Source organism: Taudactylus pleione, unplaced genomic scaffold (genome assembly GCF_031769625.1).
Source record: "Taudactylus pleione unplaced genomic scaffold, aTauple2 ptg000122l, whole genome shotgun sequence".
In the NCBI taxonomy this organism is placed as follows: domain Eukaryota; kingdom Metazoa; phylum Chordata; class Amphibia; order Anura; family Myobatrachidae; genus Taudactylus; species Taudactylus pleione.
Genome location: NW_028284524.1, coordinates 5,453,133 through 5,477,039, shown reverse-complemented (window position 1 = coordinate 5,477,039; position 23,907 = coordinate 5,453,133).

Genomic DNA, 23,907 nt, shown 5'->3' with positions numbered 1-23,907 from the left:
TATAATGCAACAATGATAATTTATAAAGGAATGTCTTTTGTGTGTTCACACATCATTTATACTGCAGTATTGCGTGGAAATTGCTGTAACAGTGATAATTAAAGGTTCCACAAGTTATCCAATTGGATTGGTTAATAAGTGAACAAGCTGTGATGTAGCTAGGAATAGTTCCAAAATACCTGCAGTATTGTATTAGTAGCTTCTTAGTAGATTTTTTATTAACCAATAATTAGATCTTTTTACTATTCACAAAGGGTTGAAACATAGATTCCTGTCCCTATATGATTCATCATTGATCCCTACAAACCATGTTTATTTCTTAGAAATATGGATTTGATTTATTCAAATTTATATTTGTTTTCCATGCGAAAATATGTAACAATAGGATTTCTAGGAACTATCAATTGAATACAATTTAGTGACATATGGGACATTCGAGGTGATGTCCTATTGTGGATCGCTGTGGGGTAGAGGAAATAGTGAGTGACCCATGTTGGAAGGGTCATTGGTTCAATTCTCCAGCAAGGTGTCGATTCCGACACAAGAGTTTAACAGGGGTATTCAATATGGGAGCGAAAACATTTTGCGTTAATATCGCACTTTTGACGTCATTATTGCAGGTTTGACTTTTACACCGTATTCAGTTTCAAAGACTTATCGCAGTTTTGAAAAGTCTTTCATAAAAAACGGGGATAACTTTTCACCCTTGAATAGGTGTCGAAAAAAAGTGCAGAATTGGGGTTTAGGGGTGCAGGCTTAAAAAAAAATAGCCTGCACCCCTGGGAATGACATTTAAAAAAGGACTGTGTCAAAAAAAGTTTAAAAACACCCCAAAAAATTAATTTAAAAATTGGGGTGAAAAAAAAAATGGGAAAAATTGTTTAAAAATAGGGAAATAGGTTCAGGGCTATTCTGCAAGTATGCGGCAGATGTTTTCTAGAATAGATTTATAGCGGCAGGTGCACAATTGCAGAATTTTTTAAAAGTTACTTTGGGGACTTAAAAATATGCTAGTACCCATTTTCATGTACCCCAAATTTGATGGGACCACTTAAAACAACGAAAAAAATAACCTAAGTGCTCTTCTACATCACTTCTTCAATGTCGGAAAAAAACACCTGCTGCGGCTATTTAAATCCCCGACTTTCAATTAAAGGCTAAAACGGGGGTACCCATAGTGATCCCCCATGTTTTTACAACTTTAGGGGGGTCTTACAATTTTTTAAAGGAAAAATTCGGAACTTTACGCAATCCAACTTCGGAGGCTCCCGTTTTAGTTAATTTTATATTGAATACGGGGATAAGCGGGCGCGCGCCCGATACTTTAACGCAGGTAAAAACTCTGATATGAAACGTTAACTTCGACAGTGAGGTTAACGTTTCATATTGAATACCCCTCTAAATCTCTCTTTAGAGTCATTTTTGATTTATCACAAGCGGGACTAGTGCATAACATGTATTCATTTATATTATGGGATACTATTTTAGACAGCTGTATAACATCGATGTTTGAGACACAATTTTAGTAGTATCTAATTATCCAAACTAATTTATGTTAAGTATACTATGGATGATATTACATTGAGAGAAAACTGTGTGGACTCTATAGTGTAGACGTAACAGCTAGTGGTCTATGGCCCTCATTCAGAGCCGTACGCTCTGAGCAGAGCGCACGCTCTGAATGAGGGCCGTCCTCCATAATTATGGAGCGTCCTCCTGGACGCTCGTATAGCTGTGGGTCACCACCCACAGCCTATACGAGCGTGCAGTTTGATGGCCGCGATGGTCTTGACCATCGCGACCATCGCCACTGCGAGCCGGAGCCTGCGGTTGAGTTTTTCAACCGCAAGGCCCGGAGTGATTTTGGCTCTATCAGAGCCAAAATCACTCCCACTGACATCACTAGTGATGTCAGTGGGCCGGCTTCTGACGGTAGGCGTTACCTTGGGAACGCCCCCGTCTGGGAGGCACGCCCACCAAAGGGGGCGTGCTGTCAATCAACATCGACAGCACGCCCCCTTTGATCAGACACAACGAGCGAAGGAAAGTCCTTCGCTCGTCGTGTCTGGCGCATGCGCACGACGGAGCTCCTGCCGTCGTGCGCATGCGCAGTGCACAACATCGACCCACTTGCGAGTGGACAGCCACTTGCGAGTGGGTCTGAATCAGGCCCTATGTTTGGAGAGTTAAGCTGCATACACACAACGATTGAGTTAATGAACGATTTTAGTAAACGATTTTCTACCTTGAAAAAATTAACTAAAATCATTTACTAAAGTTGTTCATTTACTATGTTCATTTAAATGTAATGAACGATTTTTATGAACTACAAACTTAATGAAAATCGTTGAGTTGACAAGTCTGACTGAACTACAAACTACAAACGTGAACGCGCATGAACAATAATCGTTCATCGTTTGACTCAGAAAGTGAACGATTTTTTTAAACGATTATCGTTAAACGATATCGTTTAACGATAATCGTTCAAAAAATCGTTGTGTGTGTATGCACCTTTAGAGTTCAACTCTCCGGGTGGGTGTTAAATGAGGAAAGATTTTTTTTATTTAGATTTATTATTTTTGTTTTATTTCATATATATTAAATCTTTCTTCTGTATTATAATGGAATCTCATAATAATGGATTAAGCAATCAAGTACTCCGTTTTTATATCTCTCTCTATGGGCTCTATTTACTACAATCCGCATATTGAATGCAGATTGAAGTGTGATATTATCGACTGAATTTGCATTGCGAATTCAGGCAATATCACAGGGATTTACTACAAATCCCTTGCAGGGACAGAGCTTGCGAGAAAGCTCTGTCCCTGCGAATCCCCTCCGCACACTAGTCACGGTATTTTCGCAAAAAAATATGGTGACAAAGTCCCCGCGCATGCGCCAACCAGCCGCCGCTGCTACCTCCCCGGCGCTAAGCCCCGCCCCCCATGATCGCGGAAACGACCCCCCCCTCCCTTAATTACGCTTACCTGCGTGATCCGGGCCTCCGGTGATGTCCTCCCGTCAGGTGATATCCCATACTGCACTGGGACCCGATCACCTGATGACCGGGCTGCAGTGCAGTATGGGAGACCAGCTGACTGGAGGGAGGACATCACCCGGAGCCCCGACCACTGGTCCCTGGAGTCAGGTAAGTGAATTATTTTTATTTTACACTGTATCAGCTTGCGGTCTGTTTAGACCACACAGCTGATTACTGGGACTGACTCCCGGCTCCGCTCTCCCCGTTAGAGCAGAGTAGGAGTCCAGTAACCGGTGGAGACCCTGGATAATGCCACCTCCAGGTGATGTTATTATCACAGGGCCTCCCTAGATATTTTTTTCACAATTTATTTTTAGTAACTTTGGCCAGATCACATTTCCCATTACAACTATGGGAAATGCGATCTGATTACTAAAAATAAGTGATACTTAGGGGTTGGAGTAGAATTTTATGAATTCTACTCCAATTGCCCTATAGTAACTGTGATACTAAAATAATGTGAAAAGGGTGTGAAAACACACTTTTTCACTTTATTTTAGTAAAAATTATATTAATAAATAGAGCCCTTAATGTATATACATATGAAGGAAAATGTTTTTTCCTTATATACATGTGCAATTGTATGTTTTTTATATATGCTAAAATGTTATAAAGCAAGTGATAATTATTGTAATATAACACAATATTTACGTTTTTATTTTCTATAAATAGCATGTTTTTACCTAAATATTGGAATGCACAATGAAACTAATTCACACAACTGCAGGTGTGACACACCTGTGGCTATTAATGATTAACAACTGATGCTCCAATAGAATAATAGGTGGTGCTATATAAGATCAACCAGTTTGGACAATATCTACTCTTTGATAAAGCCCCCATTATATTGGGGTGAAACGCGTCAGTAACCTTTGGTTGTCAGTACTTTTGAAGTGACAAGCACTGCGGCATGCCCAGCTGGTGGATACGGGAGACGGAGGACTTGCTTATGCAGCATCGACCCGGCTCCTGCGGCTGCCTTCGGAGACACAAGTAGCCAGATCCATTCTCACCTTCTAACAGTGGTTTGAGACACTCGCAACTAATACAATACTGCAGGTATTTTGGAACTATTCCTAGCTACATCACAGCTTGTTCACTTATTAACCAATCCAACTGGATAACTTGTGGAACTTTTAACTGAATTAATTATCACTGTTACAGCAATTTCCACGCAATACTGCAGTATAAAAGTTGTGTGCACACATAGCGATTGCAATGAATTAGTATACTATCGCAGTTGAACTGCGAGCGTTATCGCAGCTGCGATCGCAATAGCGATCCTTGCTGAATCAGGCCCTCTGTTTGCCCCCCACCATTTTATTGGGCACAGGATCACTGTGTACTGAATTGTTTCCCACCTGAGACTCCTGCTAGCTTCTGTGAGTTTCTCAATCCATGCCCCATTTACCTGCCCTACCCAGTCTGTGGTGTTAAATTAATACTTATTACTTATTATATGGCATTCCACTGTGTATTGTACTTATGATTTAATTCCATTTTAATGTGAAATGTTTTGTATATTTACTCTGTACAGCACTAAGTACATTTTGTGGTGCCATATAAATAAAATGTAATATTAATAATAATAATAATAATAATTATAGTCCTATAAACTGGCTTTCATCAAAGGCCTCCTATAGCAGCATCAAGTTGAATTCATGTAAAACCTACATTCTGCTTACCTTTAAAGCACCCCCATGTCCTGCAACTCCTTGTACATCAGCCCTTTTCTATTCATATACTTTGATGAACCTACCTCAATTTTTTTTTCCGGCACATCCACTCCCATTGGGTCTTATGGCCAGGGACGGACTGGGGCTGCTAAGCTGCCCTGGCAGTTCCCCTGTGCACGTGCCCGCAAAAGGGGCATGGCCTCGCTTCACGGAAGCATGCCGCGAGTAATGGGGGCGTGGCTTCATGGCACGTCCCCGTCTTTCAGTATCCTCGGCTGAGCAGAGCGCCGGGAGGCGGAGCTGCTCAACTGGGGTTTGACGCCGGACCGGCCCATCTGGCCATCGGCCCTTCTGGCATTTTGATTATGGCATGAAACTTTCTCTGTCTGCTTCCTACCTCTGGAATCCAAATCCAAAACCGTTGGTTTTGAAAAAATGGCAAACCGTCCAAAACTGACCAAAAACCCGACAGAACTCTAAAAACCTGATGGTGTTTAGAACACTTTTGAATCTTGGATGCACAATCAATACTGTTAAATAGAAGTTTATAGAAGCACCCAGATTTACTAACGATCGGTTTCAAAAGCACCCAAAAACCAACCAAAACACATGCCCAGATATTACTATGATCTGTGCAAGCTTCTTAGGGTTACAAGTAAAGAATAAGGCCCTGATTCAGACCCACTCGCGAGCGGCTGTCCGCTCGCAAGTGGGTCGATGTTCTGCACTGAGCATGCGCACGATGGAGGGAGCTCCGTCGTGCGCATGCGCCAGACGCGAGGCGTGCCTCCCTGACGGGGGCGCCCCCACGAGAACGCCTCCCGTCAGAAGCCGGCCCACTGACATCACTAGTGATGTCAGTGGGAGTGATTTTGGCTCTGATAGAGCCAAAATCACTCCGGAGCTTGCGGTTGAAAACCTCAACCGCAGGCTCCGGCTCGCAGTTGCGATGGTCACGACCATCGCGGCCATCAAAATGCACGCTCGTATAGGCTGTGGGTGGTGACCCACAGCTATACGAGCGTCCAGGAGGACGCTCCATTTTTATGGAGGGCGGCCCTCATTCAGAGCGTGCGCTCTGCTCAGAGCGTACGGCTCTGAATGAGGGCCTAAGTTCAAACATTTTTGAAAAATGTTGTTGGGTCCCCCTTAAATCCATAATCAGCCATGGACCTTTTAGTCTGTTCTGGTACAGGAAAATAATGGGGAAAAACAGCATGGGATCTCCCTTATATTCTTATAACCAGCACCAGGCTGAACCAGCTGGGGAGCTTACACTATAGCAGGGAGACAAACTGTCCCCCTGCCATAATGTAAAACCAAACCTAAACTGGTCAGCTCAGGGCTAGAAATGCTCGGAAAGTGGGGACCCCAAAAATAAAATGGGTTCTCCCCTCCGGAGGATCTACCAGCCCTGGGTTCGTCCCCGTATCTGTGATGGAGTTGGGTGCAGGGGGAGATTGTGTAAAACATAGAAAATAATATTGTACTTTACAGTGGGATTACAGGTTCCAACTAGCCTGCCCCGGCATGCCTGCACTTGTAGACACATAAGTGCCAGCACGCCCGGACATTAAGGGCCTGTTGGCACCTGTAGTCCCACTGTGAAAAAAATATTAAAATAATTACAGGACATGGACATAGACAGTGTTAACCCCCAGCTGGGTTATTCTGCCTTTCCAGGGCCTTGTTCTGCCGAAGACCTGGCCCAAACAATTTGTTTTCCATTAATGTTTTCTTTAGTAATTGTATTCTGGTTCATTCCATGTGTGCTGTGCTTTATGTATCTTTGCCTATGTTCCCCCCTCCTTTTTTCCTTTCCCCTGTTGCCTCTATCCCTTTACCTTTACTATACATGGTTCAATTACCTGGTATTTCTCTGAGATACCTCTATGCTCGGCCTCACTTGGGGCTCTATTTACTACAATCCGCATTTAAATGCAGATTGTAGTGTGTTATTACCGACTGAATTCACATTGCGAATTCAGGCAATATCACAGGGATTTACTAAAAATCCCTTGCCGGTACAGAGCTTGCGATAAAGCCCTGTCCCTGCGAATCCCCTCCACAGTCTTATCACGGAGATTATCGCTAAGCTCCGCCCCCCCTTAATTACACTTACCTCCGGTGACCGGGCTCCGGTGATGTCCTCCGTGGCTCCGGTCAGCTGATCTCCCATCCTGCACTGTGACCTGGTCAGCTGATGACAGGGTCCCAGTACAGGATGGAAGACCAGCTGACCGGAGCCATGGAGGACATCACCGGAGCCCCGATCTTTGGTCCATGGGCTCAGGTAAGTTATTTTATTTTTTTTACTTTTTTTTTTTTTGGCAGTGATCAGCGTGTGGTCTGTTTAGACCACACAGCTGATCACTGGGGCCGGCTCCTTGCTCTGCGTTTTAGAGCGGAGCAGGAGTCCGGTAAATGGGGGAGACCCTGGATTATCACAGGGCTTCCCCCAGTATTTTTTCACAATTTATTTTTAGTAACTTGCAGACAAACTTGACTACAAAAAATATGTGATAATTAGGGGTTGGAGTAGAATTTAAGAATTCTCCAATTGTAGTAAATTTAGATGAAAGTAAATTTAGATGAAGTAAATTTAGTTGAAACTAAAATAATGTGAAAAGTGTGTGAAAACACCCTTTTTCACTTTATTATAGTAAAAATAATGATGTGTGTGTATGAGTGTGTGACTGTGTGTTTGTGACCCCCAAGGGTATGAGGAGAACTACATCTCCCAGCAGCCCTTGTGCCTTCCTGCAGCCCCTGGAGCCTACCAATTGCCCCCGGGACTCCCAGCAGTCCCCTCCCCAATGAGAAGATGGAGGGGAGGCCAACGGGAGCCGCAGTGACCACCGGAGCTTTTTCTTATATATTTTTCTTATATATTTTTCTTATATATAAGAAAAATATATATTTTTCTTATATATAAGAATTTTTTCTTATATATTTTTCCTTATATATTTTTCTTATATATTTTTTTTTTTGCGGCGCAGGGTTTTCAGAGCTGAAAACCCAGCAACCACTTTTTTTTTAGTGAGTATCGGGAGAGCGCATACCCGCGGTAATCCAAATTGGGTGGAAGGTTTTTTTCCTCACTAAACCTCATGTTCAAATTAATTTGCCCCTAAGTCCTTGGGAGTTTAAATTCTGATCTCCTGTAAGTTACCCCTTGCTGAGACCTCTCATCATATGTTAGAAGAAGGTAGAGGTCAGTCCTTAACTGTAAGCTTTTCATACATTCATACACATTTGTTAATTTCTACACCCCAAATCAGCATCAACCACAATTCCCGTCCCGGATGCTGTGACTTCTGGAGCTACTGAGAGAAGGATCGTAAGTCATTGGGTATGACTTCAATTAGTCTTTAGACCCGACTACTGAATGTTCTCCAAGTTTCTCTCTTTTTGTGTTATCACCAAAAAGTGCGTCAGATCCTCCATGAACACCAGTTGGTCGATGTCTGGAGGCTACATCACACTCATTTAAGGAACTACAACTATTACTCTCCACATATTCTCAAATTGATTACTTTTTAGTAGAACACAGGCATTTATATTTATATCCAGTTTGTAAGTTTGGTGAAATTACCTAGTCAGACCATGCCCCGGATTCAACTTCTGCTACAAATACGCAGTGCCTCTCCCCAGCCTTGGTCTTGGCAGTTCTATGAACTTCTCCTGAATGATCCAGTTCTTAAACTGATCTTGGTTTGGCCATAGATGATTATATAGTCCTAAATGATACTCCACAGACCTCTGGGATCACAGTATGGGTGGTGCACAAATGTGTAATTAGTGGGAAATGCATTCCAATGGGTTCCCTTCTTAATAAACAAAAGGAAGAATTGAAAACTCACCTTTTAAACTAAATTATGTTGGAGATGACTAATAAAATATCCATCTCAGTAGATACCTTTAAAGAGCTTGGATTTCGGGTCCCTCGAAATCCAGCCCTGATCATCTGGCAGACTCAGCGGCGGACATATCGGTGGTGCCGATGCATTGCACAGCTGCCCGCAGTTCCCATGGCAATGAAGGGGACCACACAGCAGCATTGACAGCAGTGCTAACAGCACTGCATCGGCCACAACAAAGAAGGAGGAGGTGTCCGACCCGCCTCCTCTCCACCCCTATCGTCTCATCTCCCCTTACCTCATCCTCTGAGACTGCCACGAGGGGTCCGACGTCACAATGTAGTGACCGGCCCCGGCGTAGAAGAGAGAAGAGCTACAGCTAGGAGTTAGATAACAAGTCAGGGAGCAGGCAGGTCCGAATCTCCTCCGTCACTCTCCGGGCTCCTGCTGTGTTGCAGAGAACTGCGTGAAAGGAGGTCAGTTCAGTCAGTTCTTTTTTTTTTCTTTTTTCTCTCTCTCTCCTTACACAGCCAAGGAAATGCAGGTGTCCAATCTGATGCAGCACACCATATGAAATTAAAGGTTTATCCCCAGATGGTAACACCCCTGTCTCTCTCTCGTTTTTACTACCTGTCTCCCCCACTGACACTTTCCCTTCATGTCCCAGTGAATCCCTTTCAAACCTAACATACCCTTTGCCTGTCACTGACTGCTTCTCCTTATAACCCTCTTGCCATCACACTTTCTTTATCCCCATCTCCCACTGCCCGTCATCCTCTGCCTCTCTGTCACCCTCTCCCTTTCACCCAATCTCTGTCACCCTCTTTGTCTCCGTTACTCTCTTCCTGTCACCCACTGCTTCTCCCTATCACCCCCTGCTTATCACCCTCTCCCCGTCACCCTCTGCCTCTCCCCGTCACCCACTGCCCTTCACCCTCTGCCTCTCTTTGGCACCCTGTCCCTATCATTCACTCTCCATCATCCTCTACCTCTCCCTGTTACCCTCTTCCTGTCACCCACTGCTTCTCAATATCACCCTCTGCTTGTCACCCTTTCCCCGTCACCCTCTGCCTCTCTGTTACTCTCTCCCCATCACCTTCTGCCTCTCCCCGTCACCCACTGCCTTCCCCTTTACCCACCACCGTGGGGTATATTGTGAAATATATATATATATAAATATATATTAGCCTTCATTTATATGGCGCCACAAGGTTTCCGCAGAGCCTAACAAAGTACATGAGTTGTTAGAGGGAGGGTGGGCCCCAAACATGTACCTTGCCTAGGGTAAATCCGGCACTGCAAATAGCTACATACCAGCCGGGAGAATCAGACTTTTTTTTCCTTGCGTCAGTGCCCTAAATGGTTTAGCATATAGGACCTTATTCAGAGGCGGCCGTACGGTCTATGACTGCACGGCCGCCTCGATGTTTGGCCAGTGCGCATGCACACGAGGGAGCCGGCTCCCTTGTGCGCATGCATGAGACCCGCTATGACCGACGGCGCCGGTCGTAGCGGGTCTCTTTCCAAAGGGGGCGAGCTGTCGATGTTGATTGACAGCTCGCCCCATTTGAAAGGCGGGCCGGGGGGTGGCAGCCCAAACAGAGGCGTTCCCATGGGAACGCCTACCGTTTGGGGGAGGCCCCACTGACATCACCAGTGATGTCAGTGGAGAGCTTCCGGCTCTGACAGAGCCAGAAGCTCTCCGGGGCTTACGACAAGTGAGACCCTACCCAAGGGTCTCGTCGTAAGCCCCAATGGTCGCGATGGTCTCTGACCATCGCGACCATCACCCGAGCGGCTGTTAGAGCTGTGGGTGTAAACCCACAGCCTAACGACCGAAACAGAGGCGGGCAGTCAGGATGCAAGCGGCCGCCCAGTTTCTGAGCGACCGCTTGCATCCTCCGACCGCCTCTGAATGAGGTCCATAGACTCTGGTAAAGGGGGATTTTCTATTCCCATTCATATTAACAGCTTGACATAACTAACACTAATTTATTTATGATGGTGGCAATAAAAGCAATTACTAATCTGTTTTTATCTACTATACAGGACTAAAGCTGGCCATACTCCTAAAGATTATCATTCCGACCTTCCAACAAGTTTGCTGGAAAATGGACAAAAACGGTCGTTCAGACAAATTGGTTAAATCAAACGTATTTAACCTATCTGTCTGAACTACCGTTTTATGTCTTATTTCCGGCTTTTGGGAGCAAATTGTTGATTATCATTTGCTTCCATACATTGCCACATTTTCGTTCCAGCCAGCAAACAGGTTGATCTCCTGGAGCTTCACTGGGACAGACCTTTACTGCAAGGTCTGTCCTGGCAACAAATAAATAGGGTGAAAATAGTTTTGAGGTATGCCACAAAAAAAAGTGGAATATGTCAAACTATTTTCTTACTTTTACTAAATAGAGCCCTATATGACTTGAGGAGGGGGCACTGGCAGGAGTAGTGTCAGACTGAGAAGCAAGAACAACAATAGTATCATTACTAACGATACTCCTCAGACTTTATCATCATGTGCTCATTCCTTGATGCAGCTGTCTGTCTCTGTCATTGTGGTAAATGGAATCTGATTGAGGAGATGTGATTAGAGTAGACATAGGTACTTCATATGCTGATCTGTGGTGCTCACAGGCTGCTGGTTGTATGGACTGGTTCTGAGTTGGACGCAGTCACATCTGTCCTTGCAACTTTGCCTCAGTCGTGTCTGTGAATTTATGCAAACGCCGCTACAAAGCCCTTCCCTGGTGTACATCCGTGCATTCACATGTGCAAGGACTGAGACGCCCACTTGCAGCATCTATAGAGGGACCGTCGGTCGCACCAACAAAACTTTCACAAGCCCTATGGAAGGTGCAGTTTCTCCATCAGCGTCTCTGTATGCAACAACTTTCAGTGACACTCCCATAAGACGCAACATCTTTGTGCGGTCTTTTAGCCCATGCTGTATCCTCCCAGTCACCATCCAGGAACAGTCCTTATATTTCTGCTACCGTGCATCTAAATTTGTTTTGCAACTCTGTACAAACAAAATTGTGACGTATGCGCTGTGCGACACATGCACATAAGAAAAAATGTCAGGCCCACAGAGTTCAGATCAGTCGGATATTGCTCTTGTTCTAGCTGTGTTCCGGATTGACCCAGCTTGTTTGCGACTATTCTGCCTGCCATTGCCCCTGCCTGGATTGTTTGTTGAATAGTCTCTCTTGCTGCCAGTCATGAACCTTGCTAGTTTCTCTTCTCAGATGCTTACCTTGACCATTTGCTTGTTTCACCTTGTTGTTAGCCACATGTGTCTAAACTCTGCTCCATTTCTGACTACCCATTTGCTATGGCTGTGCACACTTCCAGAGTAGCATATTCTGTTCTTCTGAATGTGAAATTGTTGTATTGCTAACTTGTTGTTATATACATGCATATCTTTGATGACTGACACAAGCATGTCATAAGTTCTCTCTGCATTTGGGGTAATAGAATACCAGTGAGCACATGTCACTCTATGGGAACCAGAGCTGCTCTAAGTGAAATCCAGATGCTTGTTCTTTAGGTTTACACAAATACTGTATGCATACTTGCCAACTCTCCCTCATTGTCAGGGAGACTCCCTGAAATAGTACAATCTCCCTGTCTCCCTGAAGAGTCTGGCAATCTCCCTGATTGCACCTTACCCCATTATGAAGCTGTTATATTAAAAAAAAAAGAAGCTATATATACACATTCAAATCATACATGCCTACTCTCCCGGGAATCGCGGGAGGCTCCTGATTTTTCGGGTAACCCCCCGCTCCCCCGGAAGAGTAGGCATATCTCCCGCATTCTGCCCACTTCCTAGTGAAGTAAAATCTCCCCATCCTTCCTAGTGAAGTGGGCAGGATGGGGAGATTTTACCTGGAATTATCGGGTCCGTAGGCAAGTGGCGGGGCTCAATGGTGCAAATCCCGTCATTTAGCCCCACCCCCTATTCACGGACCCGCGGATCGCGGGGGTTTTCTGTAAAAGGGCGGGGCCTAATGCCATCTATCATCTGGCCCCGCCCCCCCCCCCCCCCCCCCCCGAAGAGGAGAGCAGCAGGTCCCCTCCTGCATTGGTTAGAAGGCACAATGATCCCTATGAATACAATATATCAGGCGCCAAACAGTCACTTATCAGGTGAAACTATATAGGTGATATATGCTGCCGCTTGCCACCTGGGAATAATTGCCAATCTTCCCAACAGTAAAAATAGAATAGATATAGGTGGAAAGCGCTGCACAGACACACAGGGAATCAAAAGAAATTTAATAAATCACTATTTAATAAACAGTAATACATAATAATATACCTCCAGTCTACTAATACTGAAAGGTTAATGTATGGAATAACATGGTACACTGCTAGCATAAATACACAATGTAACAATACCAATGGATACAATAAAATATATCAAATATGTCATGGATAAAAATGACTGAATAGTCCCTCCTACATAAAAATAAAGTCACTAATAGGACCGTAATGTTTGTCCGTGGAAAGAAGATATTTTTATATGCCTAGGAGCCACACTCTAAATAAAGCAGTAGTGGCTTTGCTAGATGAATGAAGTAGGACAAATGATGGCTGTTGTTAGCTGACTAAATGTCCACATATATTGCACATACCCACAGCGTTTCCTCAGGTAGACAGATCTGTCCCTGCCGCAATGGATATATCCTCCGGCAGCACAGTGGGATCGCTGTTCCTACCAGCTGTATAATAGCCCTGCGGTCAGTGCCAGGACCCTTCCCCTCCTGTGGATATGTCCGTGCCGCACCAGTATGAGCTTCCTCACAGCCAAAGTCTGCTGTGTTGTAGAGAGGAAGTCCTACACCGCACAGGGCGAGTGGATCACATCAGGAGTGTCAGCTAACCGACAATGCGGAGTAGCGGCGCTGGTGTGAGCGGCTCCACGGGACAGCCAGCAACAGCTCCAGAAATGTGGGAGTGCACAAATTGAATGGACGTGTTCCCTTTAACGTGTTTCACTGCTAGCAGCGGCTTTATGAAAAAACTTTCTGGACCACTTCAAAATCTCACAGAGGTCTACAATTTCCTAGTTCTACTCCTGCCTATATTTTTATTTGTAGTTTAACATATGTACTTGTGTCTTTTGTATCAATTCCCTTATTATAAACTATTATAGCGTAAACTGGCAAGCATAGCCTGTATTCAATTTGTATTGTGTTATTGTCCTGTTCAGTAATGTTTGTTTGTCCTCACTGTACAACCCTGGGGATTATATTGGCACTATATAAAGGGATACATGCATCTTCGAATGGCACTTGGAAATATTGTACCCTGTGCCGGCAGTACAACTGTAAACCATACTTGCCGACATTCAGCTGAATGTCAGCTTACAGCAGGGGGTGTGGGTGGATAATAGTGCCTTTTTGGGGGCTGAGCCTTGGGCATGACTGCGAGATTGCGTCATCGCAGCCCCGCCCCCTCTTCACAATGCCGGAATAAATTACGTTGTAAAGCGGGGGGCGGGGCCATGATGGCGCGAATCACATCACCAGGCCCCCCCACTGCGGGGGTTTCTCTATTTACTCTAGGGGCCCCCCTGGAAAGGCTTGCCTGCCTTTCCGGGGGCCGGAAGCGGCACACAATATTCGGGAGGCTACCAGCCAATTCTGGAGGGTAGGCAAGCATGCTGTAAACATGAAGGTAATTGATCATGTGTACAGTTGTACTGCCATTGCACACAGGGGCGTAAGTTCATACCAGGAGCCTGGAGGCAGGATAGTAGTTGGTGCCCCTCTCTCCTCGCATGCACTACCAACACTCCAGACCCAGCTGCACTCACACGCACTCCCCCAAACCCGCATTCACTACCAACACCCCAGAAGCGCCCAGTCACACACTCTCCTCCCCCCTGCATTCACTACCAACACCCCAGCAGTGCCAAGACACACTCTCCTCCCCTGTGCATTCACTTCCAACACCCCAGCAGCACCCAGTCACACACTCTCCTCCCCCAAACCCACATTCACTACCAACACCCCAGCAGTGCCCAGTCACACACTCTCCTCCCCACTGCATTCACAACCAACACCCCAGCAGCACCCAGTCACACACTCTCCTCCCCTCTGAATTCACTTCCAACACCCCAGCAGTGCCCAGACACACTCTCCTCATCCTGCATTCACTTCCAATACCCCAGCAGCGCCCAGTCACTGCCAACACTCCAGCAGCACCCAAACACACATCCTTTGCTCATGCATTACACCCTAACAGAACCCAGGCACACACTGCCCCACCTGCTTTCACTGCCAACACCCCAGCAGAACCCACACTCTCCCTTCCTGCATTAACTGCCATGCCAACACCACAACAGCAGCAACCAGACACACAATCCTCCCCTAATTAACTACCAACACTACAGCACACAAATACTACCTGTTGCTGATCACAGTTTTCTGTTTTTGCTATTTGCTGCTCCCACATGAACAGCAAAAGAGGGAGGGGGCCATGCACTCCAGCCTTTGCCATGCCTCTTTTATGTACACTGGTGTGGTTCTTTGCTGGAGATCAACCCTAGAGACCCAACCCATAATAGCTGCATTTTTAGCTGGATGTATTTAGAGGTTATAATGTAACAGACAAAAATGAAACCAACAACTTTATGTTATACATTGCTCATGAAAATAAAACATAAATAAAATACATTTTTTGTTACAGAGGTAGATGAACGAAGAACTTAATTTTAACATAACATCAGGTCATTTTAAAACACACACACACACACACACACATATTCCGCAGCATATATCCTAACCCACTGCTCCATGCTCCTTCCTCACTATCTACTGCATCTGTGTCGCTCCCTTTAGAATGTAAGCTCTCACGAGCAGGGCCCTCTTCCCTCACGTGCTTCTCCTTCCCCTATCATTATACTATAATTCACTACTAACTCCCCAAACGGCCCCTAACACTTGATTGCCGACGCCCTGCTGCTTATTCCATTGTTATAAACCATGTCCTTGTCCTGCATTGTTTTGTACTGTTAATAACGTTTTTTTTTGTCTGCTTATTTTTTTATGTAATTTGCAAGGCGATGCAGAATTTTTGTGGCGCCATATAAATAAGGATAATAACAATAATAACCCGAGGGTAGGGGCCCTGGGAGGGGGAGGATCATGTCACATACCCCCAGGGCTTCCAAACTTATTATTGCGCATATGGCAGTACTGGGGCTGCATGATGAACCGAACGCTGGGTTAAGGTGCCCGATACCTGAGACTGGAGAGAACATTGAGGGATGGGGCTAGCGAGACAGGGGGTGGCATGAAACTGGAGAGGACATTGAGGTATGGGGATAGAGAGACACAGCGGATGAGGTTATATGGAAGTCTAGCTAATATATGTAGCTCTGCAATCCATGGGTTTTTATTATACACTAGCTGGGATAGTGTATAATATCTCTGCATTGTCCGGGATAGTGTATAATAGCTCTGCATTGTCCGAGTTTCAGACTGGACCCTGAAGTACGCCTGCAGCTTTTATTTGTTTTCAATGTCCTCATCTATAACACCATTCCATTGATCCTGAAAAGGACCCCACTGTTTGGAGCTGCCTTTGTGGCCTGCGGCTCCCCCTGCACCTAGTCACGCACACAAGGTGGGCCAATCCAGTCAGGGTCGTCGAGGGGTGTCAGCAATGATGATTTGGTGCCAGCTGACGCACGGGTAGGCAGTCAATCAGAGCTCGCAGACTTGCAGCCAATCAGCAGTGGCTGCTCCTGATTGGCTGCCAGTCCATGAGCTCAGATTGGCTCGCAACGTGCACCAGATTCAAGTTTGTGCCGGCGCTGTCTGTCCATGTCTACCAGTGCCCCAGCTGTAATTAACCCGGCCCCAAATCCACACCTGCTGGCTTCTGCTGGCACACAGGGAGAGGTGAAAGGCTGCTCGAGGGACATGGGGGGGTCAGTTACTGGGGGGGGCATAATGTGTAATGTGTAAGGGGCACTATTGTGTGGAATAATGTGTTATATGGAGCACTACTATTATTTGGCATAATTTGAAAAGGGCGTTACTGTGTGGTATAATGTGTAAGGGGCATTACTGTGTTGATTAAGGGGCATTACTGTGTGGCATAACATGAATGAGCTCTCTGTGGGGGCAAATGTGTGTTTTTTATTACCTCTGGGGGGGCTTTTAAGATCTTGCTATGTGGCCCACCAAGTTATAGTTAAGCCATTGCATGCAAGCACAGAGGTTCTGGATTTAATATGAGCTTGCTTGAGTCAAGTTGCTCAGGCTGAGGTTAAAATTATACTTTTGTAGCTTTCTCACAGGTTTTTGTCAGACTGCCAATTTCCACTGGAGCCAGCCCCAGAACCTTTGTAATTTAATTGTCACCATTTTTAGCGATTTTGTGAAAATGTGTTGCCCTGACAAAGTTCAAACCTAGGCAAAAACCTAATCCTGGTCAAACTACACCACCCTGCCAAATTTGATGGAGCTAGGTGCAAAACTCTGGCCATACATAAAGGACAAAAAGACGGACAGACACACTTTCTCGCTTTTTATATAGATATTTAAGCAGTATTCCACCCAAAAGTTAAAATATAGTTTTGTGTTGGAGTTCACTATGGGCTCTATTTATTAACATTATTTTTGCTAAAATAAAGTGAAAAAGGGTGTTTTCACACCCTTTTCACATTATTTTAGTATCACCTGTAGTTATTACAGGGCAATTGGAGTAGAATTAGTAAAATTCTACTCCAACCCCTAGTATCACTTATTTTTAGTAAAGCAGATCGCATTTCCCATAATTGTAATGGGAAATGTGATCCGACCAGAGTTACTAAAAATAAATTGTAAAAAAAATACCGGGGGAAGCCCTGTGATAATAACGCCACCTGGAGGTGGCGTTATCCAGGGTCTCCCCCGGTTACCGGGCTCCCACTCTGCTCTAACGGGGAGAGCAGAGGCGGGAGCCGGTACCAGTAATCAGCTATGTGGTCTAAACAGACCGCAAGCTGATTGCTGTAAAAAAAAGAAAAAAAAAATAGAAAATTTTTTTTTTAACTTACCTGAATCCAGGGACCGGTGATCGGGCCTCCAGTGATGGCTCCTCTCCGGTCAGCTGGTCTCCCACAGTGCACTGCAGCCCGGTCATCAGGTGATCGGGTCCCAGTGCACTATGGGAGATCACCTGATCGGGAAGCCCGGAGAAGATCACCGGCGGCCAGGAGGATGCAGGTAAGTGTAATGAAGGGGGGGGGGTGGTCGTGGGGGTCCACGATCGCGGGGGGCAGGGCTTAGCATCGGTGGGGGGGTAGCAGCGACGGTGGGTCGGCGCATGCGCGGGCTCTTAGTCGCGGTATTTTTTCTGAAAATACTGCGACTAGAGTGCGGATGGGATTCGCAGGGACAGAGCTTTATTGCAGGCTCTGTCCCTGTAAGGGATTTATAGTAAATCCCTGTGATATTGCCTGAATTCGCAATGCGAATTCACTCGGTAATATCACACTACAATCCGCATTCAATATGCGGATTGTAGTAAATAGAGCCCTATATGTTTTACGTTTGTTTACAATTTATATACCTGATCTGACAGGTCCCCCAAACTGCCCGTCTTTCAAAATCATCTATGTCCTATGCTACTGAGAATGTCCTGTCGCTCTTTCTTGACTGTAAAATGCTTAATGGGACCCTCTGGATTAGGAAAACGCAGAACCACAGGTAACTAAAACTTTATATCTTATAATGCAATGCACACCACCCAAAACTATAATAAAGTTGTAACATCCACGTGGAGTTCTTTAATGACCTATAGTGAATTTATTTGCTCTGTAACATCAAAGTTAAATATACAGGGCGATCAGCCAGCAGGTTGAAAGGTGATTGGCGTACATGGTTATTAATGTTTCTGGGCTTATGTTTGAAAAACATCATCTCTAGTTCTATGTTTCTAGCGTAGCCTCTAACTGATCCGAAAGTTAATCATTACTTATACCAGAGGTTCCCAAACGCGGTCCCCAAGGCACCCCAACAGTTCAGGTTTTAGAGATATCCTTGGTTGAACACAAGTGGTTCGTTCAAACTGACTGAGGTACTAATTAAGTCACTTGTGGACAAGCATGGATATCCTTAAAACCTGGACTGTTTAGCTGGGTACATACTACACAATATTGTTAACGATTTGGCTAAATACGATGCATCCGAATGACAAATCGTTAAAATCATGCAGTGTGTATACACTACAATGTGTAGTGCGCACTCCCGTGGGGTCGTCAGCCGCATCACCTGATCTTTTGTACATGCAGTAAAATCAGGAGATGCAGCTGACGATCCCATGCAGCGCTATGCGGCAGAAAGTCACAGGGAACTCTGATTGCTCAAATGTCTTTTACGCTGGCAACAATGTTTTGGGGAAGTGTCCGATCTGCTCTAGAAAACACTGTCCAACTGAAATTAAAAAATAAAACTTCTCTATAGCACCATGGGTTCCATGGGTTAATGGCTATATCACTACGGATATAAAAAGTTTGGCTGTTGCACTACTTAGTAGCTGTTTACATATAAGGAGCTCTAGTAAGCTAGCAGGTGTTGAGATGGGCTAGATCTGTGGCACGCAGGTATTTTGGAAGTAGTACAAAGTGTTCCTCAGTCCAAGCAGAACACGTGCCTAGATCCTGTTTGGGTGACACTGGCATATCCGGGGATCATCCTATTACCTAGGTTATTAGAATGATTGTGTTAGCTTAGGTCTGAGATCTAAATCCATTGTAAGAAAATAAAAATCATCTGATCATGTACTTCTGAGACTGAACTGTTTCATAAAGCGCTTCAGCCAGTGGCATTACTAAGGCATTTGGAGCCCAGGGCAAATTTTAAAATGGACCCCCCCCCACCCCCACCCCACCTCACCCCCGTATGCGGGGGGGGGGAAATGGGCGTGGTCACAAGGGGCTGGGTCACATTACAATGGGGCGTGTCAACAGGACACATATACCCCTTTCTTGTCACTCTTAACATTCCTTTCCATATGCACCTTAACCCCTGTAGTGCTCCTTATACAGTCCGCCCTATGCAGTGCCCCCAGTAGTGGTCCCTCAATTGCAGGCACACAGTAGTGCCCCTTGTACAGTACCCCCAGTATCCAATGTCCCCAGTATTGGTGGCTTTTATGCAGGCCCCCAGTAGTGGTCCCCCTTGTGTAGCTGCCCACTAGTTCCCCTTATACAGTGCCCCCAGTAGTAATCCCCTTTATTCAGCCCCCCAGTAGTGGTCCCCACTATCCAGTGACCCTTGTAGTGGTCCTCCCTAATTAGTGCCCCCAGTGCAGTGTCCCTTGTGCCTCCAGTAGTAAGCTCCTTATATAGTGCCCTCAATAGTAGACCCCCCTTCTGCAGTGCCCCTTATATAGTGCCCCCAGTAGTAGACCCCCCCTATGCAGTGCCTTTTATATAGTGCCCCCAGTAGTAGTCCCCCCCTATGCAGTGCCCTTTATATAGTGCCCCCAGTAGTAGTCTCCGCAGTAGTGGTCCCTGATTGAGTGCCCCAGTAGAGGTTCCCCCCAGTGGTGCCCCCAGTAGAGGTTCCCCCCAGTGGTGCCCCCAATTACTGCCCCCAGTAGTAGTCCTCCCGATTAGTGCCCCCAGTAGAGGTCCAACCAGTGGTGCCTCCAGTAGTAGTCCCCCCAATTAGTGCCCCCAGTAGTAGTCCCCCTGATTACTTCCCCCAGTAGTAGTCCCCCCGATTACTGCCCCCAGTAGAGGTGCCCCCCCCAAATACATAGCAAAAAATCAAATAAAAATAAAACTTACCTGCATCCACGCTCCTACTCTCGCTCCCGCCGCCGCGAAGTCTACACGTCAGCCCTCCTGGCTGGCACGCTCTGCATTATGGGAGAGACGTCATGACGTCTCTCCCATTACCCACTGCAGGAGCCGGCTCTTGCAGTGGGCGCTGCAGCAGCCAATGAGAGTCTATCTGACTCTCATTGGCTGCTGTTTAACACACACATCTCCGCCAGCACTGGCGTAGATGTGTGTGCAGCAGCAGCCAATGAGAGTCTGTCTGACTGTCATTGGCTGCTGATTAAAACACACATCGCCGCCAGGGGCGGTGATGTGTGTGTTAGCACAACCTGAGCCCGCCCGCCTCCCAACCTCCTCCTGGCGCTATTGGGTAAGCACTCAGGGGGAGGGAAGGGGCTCGGCTGTGCAGCACAGGACCAGCGCTGGGAAGCCTAGCACCGGTCCTGTGTAAATGTGTAGCGCTGACCGCACTCACTGCGGTAGGCACTACACTGGGTAACTAGGACGTGCCGGTACCGTGGTGCCCAGGGCAAGTGCCCCGCTCGCCCTGCCCTAGTTACGCCACTGGCTTCAGCTCAGTAGAAGTAGATCTGCATAAATGTAATTATATAGCAAAACTAACCTCAGCTTTTTGCAATTGAGATACTAAACCCTTACCTATACTATACTGTATGCATTGGGCTACATTCTGTATACATAGGCTTACCATATCATCCCTTTAAACCAGGACACTCATGAATTACATAGGTTCTGTGACTGACTGAAAACAGGTGAAATCCAGGCTTAAAGTCAGTCAGCCACAGAACCTGTGTAATTCATGAGTGTCCCGGTTTAAAGGGATAGTATGGTAAGTCTATGTATACTGCAATATTGGATCTTGATGTGTACACACTCACCTACACACCCACGGGTAAATTTTTTGTCAGCAAACTATTAACCTAGTGTGGGAAGAACCTGGGCCACCTGGAGGAAATTAACACAAACAAGGTGAGAACATACAAACTCCACACACATAGACTGGTCAGGAATAGAGCTTGTAACCCCAGTGCTGCGAGTCAACAATGATAACTACCGTGCCACCATGCTGACCACAAAGAAATTCAGTGTATAAATAAATGGAATGAGCAGTTTGTTTTTAAGAAGTTTATTTACTAAGCATCAGGTTCTAAAACCCAGCACTTCTGATCAGCGCCGTATCAGGACGGCAGTGCGCCCTGTACTGCACTGCCGCCCCTCTCGCTCCCCCTCCTCCCCCTGAGCGCTTACCTTTTCCTCTGGGAGGTGGGTGGGGATCTTCGTCTGCATTGCTGGTGTGCGGCGCAGCACTGCAGGAGGTCTCTCCCAGCAGACCTCCCTGGAGCCGGGCAGTTCGTGGCCGGTGCCGCTAGTGGATTCCGCCCTGTGTGGAGGCGCCGGCCACCCCACCCTCCCTATGGCCCTGCTTCCGATCGTATTTGTGCCCGAAATTTTAAATGGCAATGATTTTACTAGCCGTGTTTTGCTAGCAAAATCATTACCCTTTTAAATTTTGGGCATAAACAATCGAAAGAGCTGGGTTTTAGAACCAGATGCTTAGTAAATAAACCCTCAAATCTCTTATTAGGATACACTTTGGTTAAGTAGAAGGCAAAGGAATCAGTTCTCTCTTGCCATTGGTATTAAACAGTGGGGAATATTTCTTCAACTGAACAAATCTTTATTTACATAAGGTGTGAAGCTGGGCTGATGGGCTGACCAGCTGCCTAACTTGTTTCAGGCTGAATGAAGCAATTTATAGGAGACTGATAACACTAGCTGTGACATACACATGGCTCTACAGGGATAGTCAACTTTGTTAGTAAAAAAAAATACATTTAAGTGAAACATTACATTTATATGTATATAGTACACTATGTAGACAAAAGTGATTGGACCCCCCCCCCCACGCAAGCAAAATGCATATCATTGCACACGAGTTCCAAATAGCCGCTAATGTGGTGGCTTCGACAAGAACACTTGGTAGGGAGACCCACGCACTTGCAGTTCTACGGAAACCAAGGAATGTTTTTATCAGGACGACAATGCCACCTGTCATGTTCCCAGGGCGACGCTGACTGGTATACAGGACATTCGGTAACCCGGATTGCTTGGCCAGCTCAGAGTCCAGATCTTAACCCCATTGAGAACCTCTGGGATGAATTGGAGCGCAGGGTACGTTCTACGCTGACTCGACTTTCTTCAGTGTTACAGTTGGTCACTGTACTGAAGGCAGAATGGCAAAACATTTCTCCTGCTGTTGTTAAGGGACTTGTTTCAAAATTCTGCTTCCTGTCAGTAATATGCTGCACTTATATTTTGTTTTATTCCCAATTATCTTCAGTTACTCAGTTTCTATTGTCTGTCCGTTCACCTGTGCAGCTGGTAGTTATTCTGGTGGGAGCGGCACTGTGAAAAGTCAGAGTGATGCTGCATCTGAGGAAGACTTGGTTTCTCTGAACACATCTAAAAATACTTAGTGAATATTTTTAGTTGTTAAAAAGAGTTTGCAAGTGTATGAATGATGTGCTAGACAAAGCTAGCTTGATACTTTAGCTTTCATTAACAAGCCTTGGCACTGTCAACATATATGAGAATATATTGTGTTCTGTCCTTACCAGGTATTGGCTTACAATAATCCCATTGTTTCATGACTGGTGGAAAAATTACACCTCCTGTTACTAATAAAGAACCTAAACAGATATTTTCCTGTTATCGCTGGCCAATGACTATATGATACTGGTTGTTTAGAATATCGTATTAGAAGGGTACAGGACACAGACAATGATGCCTGTGTCTAGGAACAACTGAAGTGTTATTTTGGTGTGTTATTACAAGAAAAGCTTATAATAGCGATTTGTTTTCATTAGGTAGTATGTCAGTTTTTGGGTGTTGCCAGTCTCTTCATGTAACAACACAATGTAATTATTAGTGGCTTTTAGGCAACATAGCCATTCGAACTGGACGCCAAGCTTCCTAGGAACCTTTTGGCAGATCTATACATAGTATAGAATAAAGTCTCTGGTAGGCATCGGCCTGTTTGTTTGGGTGAATCTCGAGAACCACTGGACGGATTTTGATGCAGTTTTCACTATTCTATAGAGCATTTGTTGAGGAAAGTTTAAGTGTGAAATATTAATGAATGGCAAAAGGGAGCCTAGCAGCGACGATTTTAGCAATGTAACTTTTAGACATCTTTGAAACTTCTTATTACATCCAGCAATCATTTAGTTGAGAGGTTCCCAAATACTGCCATTACAGTCCACGTTTAAAGGCTCTCCTTGCTTGAGCACAGGTGACTTAATTAGCATCTCAGTCAATTTTATTTACCCATATGGATTCAAGAATGGATATCCTTAAAACCTGCACTGTAATGGTGGAGTTTGGGAACCTCTGATTTAGTGGATTTATCATGACAGACATCTACTATTAATTATTATGGGCATATTTAGAGTTTATGATTATACCCTGTTTAATACAGAACTATTATACGTGTCTGCCAATATCTCAGCAGAGGTTTTA